The sequence below is a fragment of the Tamandua tetradactyla genome, chromosome 12 (assembly GCF_023851605.1).
Source record: "Tamandua tetradactyla isolate mTamTet1 chromosome 12, mTamTet1.pri, whole genome shotgun sequence".
Lineage (NCBI taxonomy): Eukaryota > Metazoa > Chordata > Mammalia > Pilosa > Myrmecophagidae > Tamandua > Tamandua tetradactyla.
In genome coordinates, this window is record NC_135338.1 from 78,778,868 (window position 1) to 78,791,391 (window position 12,524).

The 12,524-nt window shown below is 38.3% G+C and overlaps 1 long non-coding RNA gene and 3 other non-coding genes across 33 annotated transcripts in view; all 4 read right to left on the bottom strand.

Moving 5' to 3' along the window:
• The window catches only part of LOC143652395 (uncharacterized), a 156,144-nt gene that overhangs the window by 94,616 nt on the left and 49,004 nt on the right, over nucleotides 1-12,524 (bottom strand). For 27 of the 30 annotated variants that reach the window (XR_013160608.1, XR_013160630.1, XR_013160634.1 and 24 more), the window contains exons 3-10: nucleotides 11,223-11,357; nucleotides 8,919-8,974; nucleotides 8,627-8,757; nucleotides 7,381-7,496; nucleotides 4,852-4,967; nucleotides 3,245-3,312; nucleotides 2,483-2,574; nucleotides 2,110-2,222 (exon numbers count right to left, since the gene is read on the bottom strand). This is a non-coding gene — a long non-coding RNA (uncharacterized LOC143652395). Of the gene's footprint in view, nucleotides 1-2,109; nucleotides 2,223-2,482; nucleotides 2,575-3,244; nucleotides 3,313-4,851; nucleotides 4,968-7,380; nucleotides 7,497-8,109; nucleotides 8,556-8,626; nucleotides 8,758-8,918; nucleotides 8,975-11,222; nucleotides 11,358-12,524 lie in introns of those variants that run through there. The other 3 variants (XR_013160623.1, XR_013160627.1, XR_013160635.1) reach the window with 3 other exon arrangements.
• LOC143652828 (small nucleolar RNA SNORD116) lies at nucleotides 1,556-1,646 on the bottom strand. Its single transcript, XR_013160883.1, has one exon. It is a non-coding gene; the product is annotated as a small nucleolar RNA SNORD116 (small nucleolar RNA).
• Nucleotides 7,044-7,137, bottom strand: LOC143652816 (small nucleolar RNA SNORD116). The gene has a single exon (XR_013160871.1). It is a non-coding gene; the product is annotated as a small nucleolar RNA SNORD116 (small nucleolar RNA).
• On the bottom strand, nucleotides 8,300-8,390 carry LOC143652825 (small nucleolar RNA SNORD116). Its single transcript, XR_013160880.1, has one exon. It is a non-coding gene; the product is annotated as a small nucleolar RNA SNORD116 (small nucleolar RNA).

Sequence of the window (12,524 nt, forward strand, 5' to 3'; positions counted from 1 at the left end):
CCAAGGAGAAGAGATGTGCATCTGAAATTGTGATGCCAGATCCCAGAGATGCTATTTCACAAAACCCAGACAAAACCTCCTTACGGGGTCAATAACCAAAGCAATATGACATAGTAAAATGTATGAGTAGTCCACGATAAGCATCTTACTGGAAAAGGGGCAATTCCCAAGTACCTGATATTATCAAATTTAATGGGATTTAATATCCCGGCAGCAGAGAAAAGGTAAAGTCATGCAATCAACTTTAATCACTCTCCTTCTGATGCTCGCACAGAAAAATTCTCAAGTATACGCAAATCTTTGTAGCAACATAGATTGTCATGAGATGAGGTAGTCAATAGAAATGCCATCAGTACTTGTATATGGATAATACAAAGGAGCCATCGTGTAATATGAATCTTGGGAAAATGTTACTATTTGTACCATATGTCCTATGCAAATTATCATCAACAATATGTTACAGACAAAACAAAAGAGAAGGGAACTACCTCACAACAATTCTTGAGTGACTGTTAATTCCAGATTCCATTTGTGGGATTTCGATAAGTGGATCCCATAGCAGTTGGGACAGGGCTGCATGGAAGTAAGAAACATCTCTGTGACGTGCATTTGATGTAGAGATGTGTGTGAAATGATACATTACTAGAAAAACACCTTTACTTAGTAACTCTACTGTGAAAAGGAACAAGGTCAACACAAATCTTTTAGCTTGACATTTCTTAAAGACCAGGGGGTCGCAATGCAGGACAAATGAATCAAATCAGTTTCAATAACGGAAAAGTCATGGTTACTTCTCCAGAATATAGGCCAGAATAAAAGCAAGACAATCCACCAAAAGCTTGCTCACATAGACACTAAAAATTTTCCATTCTAGGCACAACTATGCATAATGATTCAAGCCATAGAAAGCATAGAAACTCTGCGGAAATCTGTAGAAACTCCTGCTGCTCAACTAACTATGAAAACATACATTATTTCTTGAATACGTCTTCTCTTCTTCTTATCCCATAATCTCCCTAAAAAACTGATTTTATTGTGAGGTCGATACTGAAGCAAAATGCTTCAGTGCATTCTGGAGGGCTCAAATGAGGTTTTCAACCATCCATATCCCTACTACAAACTCAATCTGCCCATTCTCCATGAACACTCACAATTCCTGACTGAAAAAAAATAACTAGGAAAATATTCCTGATACTAGCAACCTTAGTGACACTATAATCCTGACATCCAGGACCTCATTTCCTTCTCCTAGACTTCAGCAACTAAGTGTTCTCTCTAAATGACTTAAATGCAAACACTTTCTAGGTAATAATGTCACAATATCCCCACTAGCTCAACAAGTACCAATGCACAGAAACTGCATGGCTGAAGGGAGGCAACCAGCACAGAGCACGTGTCACAAAAAAGGATCTACTATTCATATCTGTGAAAAATGCATTTTTCTAGTGCATGAGGGCTAGACATATCTGCAATATTCAAGCACTGAGTGGAGCATGAAAGGGAACACATGGATGTTATCCCTCTCTCACATATGCTTTATAACAATGCAAGTGCTGGACCTCAGTAAGATGAGATGAGACGGTATAGAGTTCTCACTCATTTTGTTCAGCTTCCAAGGAATGCATTTTGGGTGTCATCATCGATCCAAGCACATTCACAGATTCTGGAGTTTGAACTTTGGTTTTGGCATTCAGACAGCAGTTGTCTTTAAACAGTTCTTCATGGTGGATTATCAGGGCACCATCACTGATCATAGAGAAGTCTAAAGACATTCAAGAACCAACCTCAGGATGCCATTTATTTTTTTTTTTTTTTTTTAAAGGAAAGACAGAGAGAAGGAAGGAAGGATAGAAGGAAGGAAGGAAGGAAGAAAGGGAAACATTTTTAAACATTTTCTTGTTTTATTGTATTTTGTTTTTCCGTTTTTTGTTACATGGGCTGGGGCCGGGAATCGAACCGAGGTCCTCCGGCATAGCAGGCAAGCACTTTGCCCGCTGAGCCACCGCGGCCCGCCCAGGATGCCATTTATGATATGACAAATAAGAAATCCCTGAAGGCGTACTTATTCTTGGGAGAATATCAGTGCATTAGGAAAAGAATAATACATACCACCTTGAGCGATGTTCAAGAGTCTTGACCACAGACCTTCCAGAGAATTCTTTACATCCCCAGCAGGTGTTAAACACAGGTGAATTGTTTTCTGCTCACATGGCATTCATTCCCTGCCAATTATACAGAAAACAAAGGTACAATGAATATAATAGGATGACAAGGAATGGAATGAATGTAGAATTTCCATATTTTCTCATCCTGCATGTATTTTTTCATTTCCTTCTACCAGCTATGCATGGATGTGTATACTTAGATATGTCCGTAAATGCGTTGCACTTGTGTAAGTTAGGCGTGTTATATTTAAGGTCCTTCCACATGCACAAAAACATTTCTGATGTATAATTATCAGATCTCCAAGCTGGAATCATACCTCTTGAAATCAATACTTCCAATCTTCAATCTGTCTTCTGACCAATTTTGGATGCAGAAACATGCCACTTAACTCTTGCCCTTCTGCCACTGCTTAACTCGAGGGAAGTACATCTAGAGTTAACATATATTCTTCCTAAAATAAGACTAGAATTAAAAGTTGTGTTTATGACTTTGGACACACTAGGAATGAAAGAACTAGGCCAGACAGCAACATCCAGTGAAGTATCAAAGCTCAAGTACTCAAGTATTGAATGGGGAATCCCAGAACCTTAGACAATCAAACTAGAAATCCATCTAAACTACCTCATTTGAGATATGAGCTTGTTTATGACAATGAGAATAAAATGTTCTTAACTAGGCCAATACTGAACCCTTTTTCATGCAGTAAATATATATGTAGAATGGTGCATGCTATGCCTTACTGAAATGAGGCATTCCTCCAATATATGGCATTTTCAAAAAAGAAAATTTCCACATACTGATCACAGAGAGACTTAACAACACTGTCACACTCTGCATCTGTATCACTTTCATTTCTGGACACAAAAACCCTAACATATAAACCCTAACCCAAATTCCTATGCAGGTTCCCATTAACTGAGGTGGAAAAGGCATACATCTTCACATCTTATTTATGGAAAATACAAAGGTGTGCACCTCCCACACATATATGGCAAGATATTCCTAGAGGGCACCAAAAACACTTGAAATATATCATGATAAGCTGACAACAATAACAACAACAAAGGCAAATACATACAGAGAATTTTGGATGAACTTAAAATCTGCCTTCAATTCTTCATTCCATAAATTGTTGGCTCTGCATAGCTATGGGAAAAGAACATTAGATAAATCAAACCTCTACTGAAGGGCATGGCCCAACAGGGATGCACGTGCAATGGGAGCACTTCTTAAGAAATGCTTTCACTTAGTTAAGAAAGAGTTCAAAAGCACATACTTTAGAAACTACTTTGTCACAAATTTTCTAAGTCTAATAGAATTGAGAGCCAATGGATTGCTTCATTACACAGTGAAGGGAAACATCATGCCGAAATCTGTGGAATACACACTGCAGGTATGCCAGGACAATCTAACAAAATGCTTGTAACCAAAGACAGTGAAACATTCCATTCTAGACTCCAATGTGTGGAACCTATCATTCACATAGGAAACCTATGACAACTTGTGGAGAAACAAGCCATTGAGGCACTTGTAAGGACTACCAATCATTTGATAAGCAACTGCCAGTTTTTTCTTCAACTGGCCCAGCAGTCACTATGGCATTTTCATTTATTTTGATGTCACTACTCAAGTTACAAAGTAGGACAGTTTTTATAGCATTCTTATAATGCTTTCAAGAGGTATCAAAACATCTGAATCCTGGTGCCTGTTCAATCAACCCAATCAGCTCTGGCACACAACTTACCTCACCAAATAAGGAAACCTAGGAAAAGATTACAAACAGCTTCCCTTAGGCTCTCATTATGACATTACTAACTTGCTGCACTTCTAGAGATGGGTAGCTGAAGGGTGAATTAAGATTAAGTGACCTGTATGGACTTAAATTGTTGTGTCACACATTTCTTCACAAATCCACACTCTCCAATCTAGAGATCTCTACATTTGCTGGGAAAAAGGCCATCATCAAAGGGCCAATTCAAGAAGACTTTCCCTTATCATGGCATTCTGTAAAATCAAAAGTTTTTAGTGTCCTGTTTGTTTGAGACATCCAAATTTCCAGCTACTCTGTCTGGGAATGAAAGGAAATTTCACAGATATTGCCCCTCACTATTATACTCCTTGGACTCAGAAAAAGTGCAGGACTGCCTAGTAAGTTAATGAGACAGCGGCATTTTTTCAACTTCTCTAAGGAATGCATATTTGGGTGGTTCATTGATTCAAGCACATTCTTATACTTTAGTGTTTTAAAGCTGCAGACTGGCATGTGGAGTGCCCTTAAGCCCAAAATGCTCAGTACCTTGGAATACCGAGAATTAGACCATCGAGCAGAAAGAAAGGGCAAGGCACTCAGAGAATGGATCCCAGTAAACCATTAGTGACATTAAAATAAAAGGTTTCTGGCGGGCCGCGGTGGCTCAGCGGGCAAAGTGCTTGCCTGCTATGCCGGAGGACCTCGGTTCGATTCCCGGCCCCAGCCCATGTAACAAAAACAGAGAAACAGAATACAATAAAAACCAGAAAATGTTTAAAGATGTTTCCCTTTCTTCCTTCCTTCCTTCCTTCTATCCTTCCTTCCTTCTCTCTGTCTTTAAAAAAAAAAAAAAAAAAAAAAAAAAGGTTTCCTTTAGGTCTATGTACTCCTGAGGAGAATAACTGGATGTTTAGGAAATAAAACAACATGCTTACCGCCAGGCCATCTACCAGCTTCCTCGAAGCTTACAGGGACTCCCAGTAATCTACATTTGTTAAGATACAGGGATGGTATTCACATCCCAAAGGCATTCATTCACTGGCAACTGGCACTGAGATAAGAAGAGAAACAAACACATGCTTCAGAAACAAACATGCAAAACCAGCAATGCCAATTTTCCACAGGTTATGTGCCGCATATACATTGCATTAACTTCTACTATTTATGTATGCTATTAAGGAATTATGTGTGTATGTATGCAACTACAAATGTATTTTTATGTGCATATTTAGGTACACAGGTATTTAAGGTGTTGTTTTTTGCTGCACAAGCATTCTTTATCTACATTCAAGAAGAAACCAACCATGGAAACACTGAATCTATGCCTTCAACCATCAATCTCCAAAGACTGACCAAATTCAAATGATGAACTACTCTACATTCCCCTTGATGTCGGGCCAGAATAGTCCAGGAAATGTATCAATGTATCAGTAACATACATTCTCATTTACCATGATTTTTTTTTAATTCAAGGCTATAGTTATGTCTTTGGATGCAATCATAAGTGAGCCACAGTTGGTCAGAAGCTACAGAGCATTTCAGGGATGCATTGAGGCAAATCTGCAACATGAGACCACCCTGTAGGGAGTGGTCATCTAACAAAGCCAAAACTAATCTAAAACACACACTTAAAGTCCCTGCAGGGCAAAGAAGGATCTGGAGGGATTGAATCATTTGTATATAAAATGATGCATGCTAGATCTCTTACTGTAAATGAGGCAGCTCCCAAATATGTGGCAGTTTCACAAGCAGTAAGCTTCAGTATAGTGAGGCTTAAGGAAACAATTTTCATCAGTATCACACTAAAGCCGGCACACAAGAATCCTTCCATAACATAAATCATCATTCCAACAGAGATGATTTATTGCTGAAGGGAGGCAAAACAAACATCACTGGGACTTGGTTACAGAACACAGGAAGGAGTCAACCTCTCAAGCCTATGTTGGCAAGTTATTCCTAGATCTTTCCTAATCTACATGAAATATATCACCAATAACAACAATAATTGAAAGGAAAACAGGCTACCACATAGAAGTCCCGGATGAATTTAAAATCAGGTTTAACGCCTGGTACTCTGTTGTGCACACTGCAAATAGCTCTTGGCACCAATGCAAATAGATACATCAAACTTACACCTAAATGCATGAGAGAGAGGACTTTGAAGGATGATAGGGGGCCTTTTTGAAAAAACAACAACAACAACAAAAAAAAAAACATGCCTTCTTGAGAAAAAAAAAGCACACCTTCTTGGGAACCCTAGTGTGAACAAAGTGGCAAGAGTCAGAAAAGACTTCAGCCTAAGGCTAATGAAATATTGGTACATGGCAATGTAGGACCAGAGGATCTCTTCAATGACCTATGAAGGGAATGATCGTGCTTAGTACTGTGGAATATATACCATATGCAAATTAATGCCAATCTAACCAAATGTTTGTATGCCATTTCATTCAAGGTACCCCTCTATACACCTCCAGATGAACAGAAATGTATAAGGAAAATCCAGCCATTAAACAGCTACTCAAGATATATAATCATTTCCAGAGCACCTGGTCCTGTCTCCTTCTTAATCTGGCCAATGTGACCATGACATTTTCATATCATTTTTATATTGAGAACTGAGCATCAAAGTATGACACCTATTAACTAAATTCACAGAAACCTTCTAAATCACTTATCCTCTCCATCACTGATTGCCATTTACACAACCCAAACACCAATAACACTGGAATTCTCCACCAAATGGCATCAACTAGGAAATCAGTGCTAGATGCTTAACCCTAGGCTCTAATCAATGACTCAAAGAACTATTCTCCATCCCACAGACATGATAGCAGTGACCTATGTGAAGGTCTCAAATGCCTCACAGACTCAAGTTTTGGTGCTATACACTGCCTTTACAAATCCACCAACAAAATCACAGAATCTAAGTATTTACTAGAAGATGGACCTCATCGAAATCCAAGCAGCAAGGGGTATCCTCATTAGGGCTCTATGTCATACTGAAACTTTCTAGTGCCTAGAAGACTAGAGACATCCACAATGACAAGAGCTAAATTTGTGCCAGAGATTCCATGGGATGTGTGTGTCCCTTATTCATATCTATTAACTTGGAAAGAGTCAACATGCTGGACCTCAGTTTGATGAGTTGAGACGGTAAGGATTTCTCACTCATTTTGTTCAGCTTTTCCAAGGAATGCATATTTGTGTGTCATCATCGATCCAAGCACATTGTTATAGTCTAGAAGTTTTCAGTGGCAGGTTAGAGTGTGGAGATGTCAAGAGTATAAATATATCCATTTCTGAGAATCCACATCCATACCATTGGTTACGGATAAGAGATAAGACAGTGGATGTGGGCATAGACTTTAGTGTCATGACAAGGGATTGCTTCTTTTGCATCTATGTATTTCCTTAGAGACTTGCAGTACATTTGTCAAAAAATCTTACTGTCATGAGCAATTTACCAGATTCCAGAAGACACAGGGCCACATTGTTTCCTGGGATTTTCTGGTATCTCAGGGTGTTCAAGTAAATGTAAAATCTTTCCAACCAAATGGTTTTCATCTGTTGGCAACTCCAACTATGAAGTGAATAGAAAAGAAACACACAATAGAAAAATCCACAAAGGCTCACAGGATACCAGTGCAATAACCTTTTTCCAACAGCTTTATATGATACATCTACAAATCATTTACATCTTCTCTTTCTGAATGTATTCTATATGTATGTGTGCATAAAGGAATGGATGTATGCATGTCTGCATATTTCTTATATGGATTCTTATAATAATATTCATCATTTCTTGAGCACTTCTCATTTTTTTCTTCTTACTTACCCCACAATGCCCAAAGAAGTTTGATTTTATTGCAATGTCTATACTGAAGTAAAAGGATAGAACCCCTTTCAAAGGATTCTGAAGGGTTTGAAATAAGTTTTCAACAGTCCATATCACCAGTTCCAATTCAATCTACACAATCACTACGGGCACTCACATTTCCCCACCAAATGAAAAGAAAACAATCCTAATTTCAAAGCTTCATACTCTAATCCTGACACCCTATATCTACTGATCTACCTCTTGACTAAAGCATCAAAGCACTTTTTATAAAGGACTAAAATGCCTGCATATTTTGTCAATTATGTCACAATATCTCCACCAGATTCACAAGTATGAATGCAAAGAACTTGTGTACCTGTGGGGAGGCTTCTCCTTAGAGATCACCCATCACACCCGGGGACCTACTATTCATTCCCTGTGAAAATACATCTATCAAGTGACTGAGGCTGAAGACATTTGAAATGTTGAAGCACTCAGTGGGAGTATGAAAGAGAACACATGAAACTCTCCCTTATTTACACTGTGTTGGAATGAAGCAATGTGCTGGACCTCAGTTCGATGAGATGAGACGGTATAGAGTTCTCACTCATTTTGTTCAGCTTCCAAGGAATGCATTTTAGGTGTCATCATCGATCCAAGCACATTCATAGACTACGGGAATTTAGAACTACAGGCCTGGCATTCAGACAGCACTTGTCTTTAAACATTTCTTTACACTAAATTATCAGTGCCAAGTCAACAATTATAGAGATGACCAAAGACACACAAGGAGTGAATCTCATCAGGCCATTTGCAATATGATAAGCAAAAGGTCCTTATAAGTGTATTTATTCTTAAGAGAATATCAGCACATTAGGAAAAAAAATGCCTACCATCATGAGTGATGTATAAGATTCTGAAGACTCTTGGCTACAGATCTTCCAGGGATTCACTTACATTCTCAGGTAAGCATATTTTGGATTGCTTTCCCATTCATTCAGCATTCATTGCCTGACAATTACACCTAAGAAGTGTATAAAAAACAAGTGCACATTCAAGATGATGAGGAATAAAATAAATGTGGAACTTCCACAGTCTCCCATCCTGCATCTACATTTCATTTCCTTCCACAAGCTATGAATTTATGTATATACTTAGATAAGCCAATAAAAATATTGCACTCACAGGCAGGCCACGGTGGCTCAGCAGGCAGCCGGAGACCTGGGTTCAATTCCCGGTGCCTGCCCATGCAAAAAAAGACATATATATATTGCACTCATGCAGGTGGAAATGTTATATAACACTTATGCTTCCTCCACTTGTACAAAAATTGGTATACAATTAATAGATCTCACAACTTGACTTATGCTCCTTGAAACTGATGCCTCAAATCTTCCTCTGTCTAGCTCATTAAAGTTCTGAAGCAGAAATAGTCTTTCAGCCACTGATACACATGTAAGCACACCTAATGTTAGTACACATTCTTCCTAAAAATTTAGTAGAATTAAATGTTGTAGTCACGGGCACATATAGTTATGAATGAAGTGGTCAGAAAGCAATAATTGACAGAAAATCAAATTTTAGGCATAAAATGGGAAATCCTAGAACTTTAGACTATAGAACAAACATCCTTCAACATATCTCACATCTCATTTGAAACAAGGCTTATTCACCACAATGAAGATAAAATGCCTTCAACTAAGTCAATGCAGAACCCTGTTTTAAGGGTTAATTATATATACAGAATGATGCATGTTATGACTCTTACTGAAATGGGACAATTCCCAAATATATTGCATTTTAAAAACAAAATGTTTTCCAGCAGAGAAATGTAACAACGCAGCTAAATTCTTAACCTGTACCATCTTCATGTCTGGACAAAAGAACCTTAAAAAAAGACACACAAATACAAGCTCGTATGTGATTTCTCATGGGCTAAGGGGGAAACATGTCTTACACTACTGCATCTTGCATACAGAAAATACAAAGGCTCACACCTAACATGTATACGTTGGCAAGATATTGATAAATTGAAACTAAACTACGTGAAATATATCACCACAAAAAAATCAATCATGATAAGTTAACATCAATGAAGGCAGCCACATAGAGGGACTCTTGGATGGAATTAAAATCTGCACTCAATTCTTTGTACCATAAATCATCATTTCCATATAGCTATGGGCACTAGAGGATGAGATAAATCACATGGCCACTGAAGGATACAGGTGAAATGGGGGTATTTTTTAAGAAAAACCTTTATTTAGGAATGTTCAAAGTCCCATGATTCCATTACAGGCTTTCTAAAAGTTTGGTGAGGGCAAATTGGAGAGCAAATGGATTGCTTCAATACCCATTTGAATGGAAACTTAATGCTAAAATCTGTGAAATACATATTGTAAGTTATCCATGACAATCTGCCAAAACGCTCATACCAAAGCACATTTGAACATTCTATTCTAGACACCAACATGTGAGAACACACTGATGTCTAGAATGTGTTTCTATTACCACAGGACCCTGTAGGAAACCCAAAACAACTTGAAGAAACCAGCCAATAAGCCAGTTTTAACAACATCCAATCATTTGATAAGCAACTGCCAGTTTCTTCTTCATCTGGCCCAGCAGCCACCACAGCATTTTCATCTCATTTTGATGTTGCTACTCAAAGTTACAAGGTAGAACAAGTTTTAAGACATTCTGGCAAAGCTTGCAAGAGATTTCAAAACATCAAAATCCCTGGTCCCCATTCAATCATCACAATCACTACTGCCACAGAAATCACCTTCAAAATGAGGAACTCTAGGTAAAGGTTACTAAGCACTTGCCTTAGGCTCTTACTATATTACCAACCTGCTGTACTTCTTCAAGAGATGGATAGCTGAAGAGTATATGAGGATTAAGTGACCTACACAGACTCAAACCATGGTATTACACATTCCCTCCAAAATCTGCACCCACAAAATCTAGGAACCCTTGCATTTCCTAGGAATAACATCTTCAAACAAGGGTCAATTGCATGAGTTTTTCTCATCATGGCCATGTGTAAACCGAATATTTCTAATGTCCGAACAGACAGAGACATGCAAATTTCCAAGTATTGTGTGTGGGCAAAATAGGTAACTCATGGATGGTGTCCCTCTTATGTTCCTTGGACTGAGAAAATGTGTAGTGTCTCCAGGCAGGGAGAAGAGACAGAAGGGATTTTTAGACTTGTTTTGTTTAGCTTCTTTAAGGAATACATATTTGGGTGGCTTCATCAATCTAAAAAAATTGCTAGACCTTGGTGTTTATTTTAAAACAGTGGATAGGTGTGTGGAGAGCCCTTAAGCCCAAAGTTCTCAGTAGCCTGGAATGTCAAGACTCACGCCATTGAGCAGAGAAAAAAGGAAAGGCACACAGGGACTGGATCCCAACATGCCATTAGTAACATTAAAAGAAACAGTTTCCTTTAGTTCTTTGTACTCCTGAACAAAACAACACACTTACCATACCAAGTGATCTACCAGTTTCCAGAAGTCTCTGATCCACACGCTGCTCACTAGGACTTCCAAAAGTCTACATGTATTAAGAGAAGTGGGGAATCTTCACATCAAAATGGCATTCATTTATTGGCAACTCCAACTGAGAAAGGCAGAGAAAACAAACACATGCTTCAGAAACATACAACAAAACCTGCAATGCCAACTTTTCCACTGGTTATGTGCTGCATATACATTTGTGGTGGTTTTGAGGCTTTATGAATACTGGAAAATTGTTCCCCAAGTTAATCACTTCCTGTAAGGATGAACCTGCTATAGGTGGGACCTTTTGATTAGGTTATTTTGGTTGAGATATGCCCAGGTGGGTCTTAATTCTCTTACTGGAATCTTTTATAAACAGAGTGAATACTGAGAGAAAGAGAGACAGAGAAAAAGATACAGAATCTGAGAGAGAAAGCCCACAGAACCAGAGAGGAAGTCACTTAATCCAGAAGCTAGAAGCAAAGGGACCTAGAAAAGAAGGGAGAGGATAGAAGACCACCATGCACCTGCTACCTAACAAAGGAGTTCAGATCATCAGTAGTCTGTCTTCAGGAAGAAAGCATCATTTTGATGATGCCTTGATTTGGACATTTTCATGACCTCAGAAATTGTAAGCTTTAACCAATAAATTCCCACTGTTAAAAGCCAACTCATTTCTGGTATATTCAGTTTGACAGTCTAACAGAACTAAAACAACGTTGCGTTAACTTCAACTACAGCGTACACTGATGAGGAATTATGTGTGTGTGTACGTACCTATAAGTGTCTTATCTTAGGTAAAATAAGGTAAGATAAGACACACACATTGTGTGTAAAAATGCACAATTAGGTATACAGGTGTTTCCTCTTGCTACAAAAGCACTTTCTCTACATTTTCCTAGACTCCAACTATGGAAATATCTGTGACTTCCGCCATCAATATCCAGAATATGAGCACATTGGGATGATGAAATACACCACATTTCTCTCGACACCCAGCAATGTATTCCAAAGAAGCACACCTATCATTAATATAAACTTTCACTCGGCAGGCATTTGAATTCAACCCTGTAGTCATATCTTTGGACTCATCTTCTGAAGTACATTTGGTAAAGAGATGTGTGTGAAATGGGATATTATTAAAAATAATACCTTCACTTAAGAAACATACTGTGAACAAGGGCAAGATGAAGACAGAGTTTTAGATTACATTTTTCTAACATACTGTTAAGCATCAATAGAGGGCCAATTTCACTTCGCATTCCAATAACGGAAAGCTCATGATTAC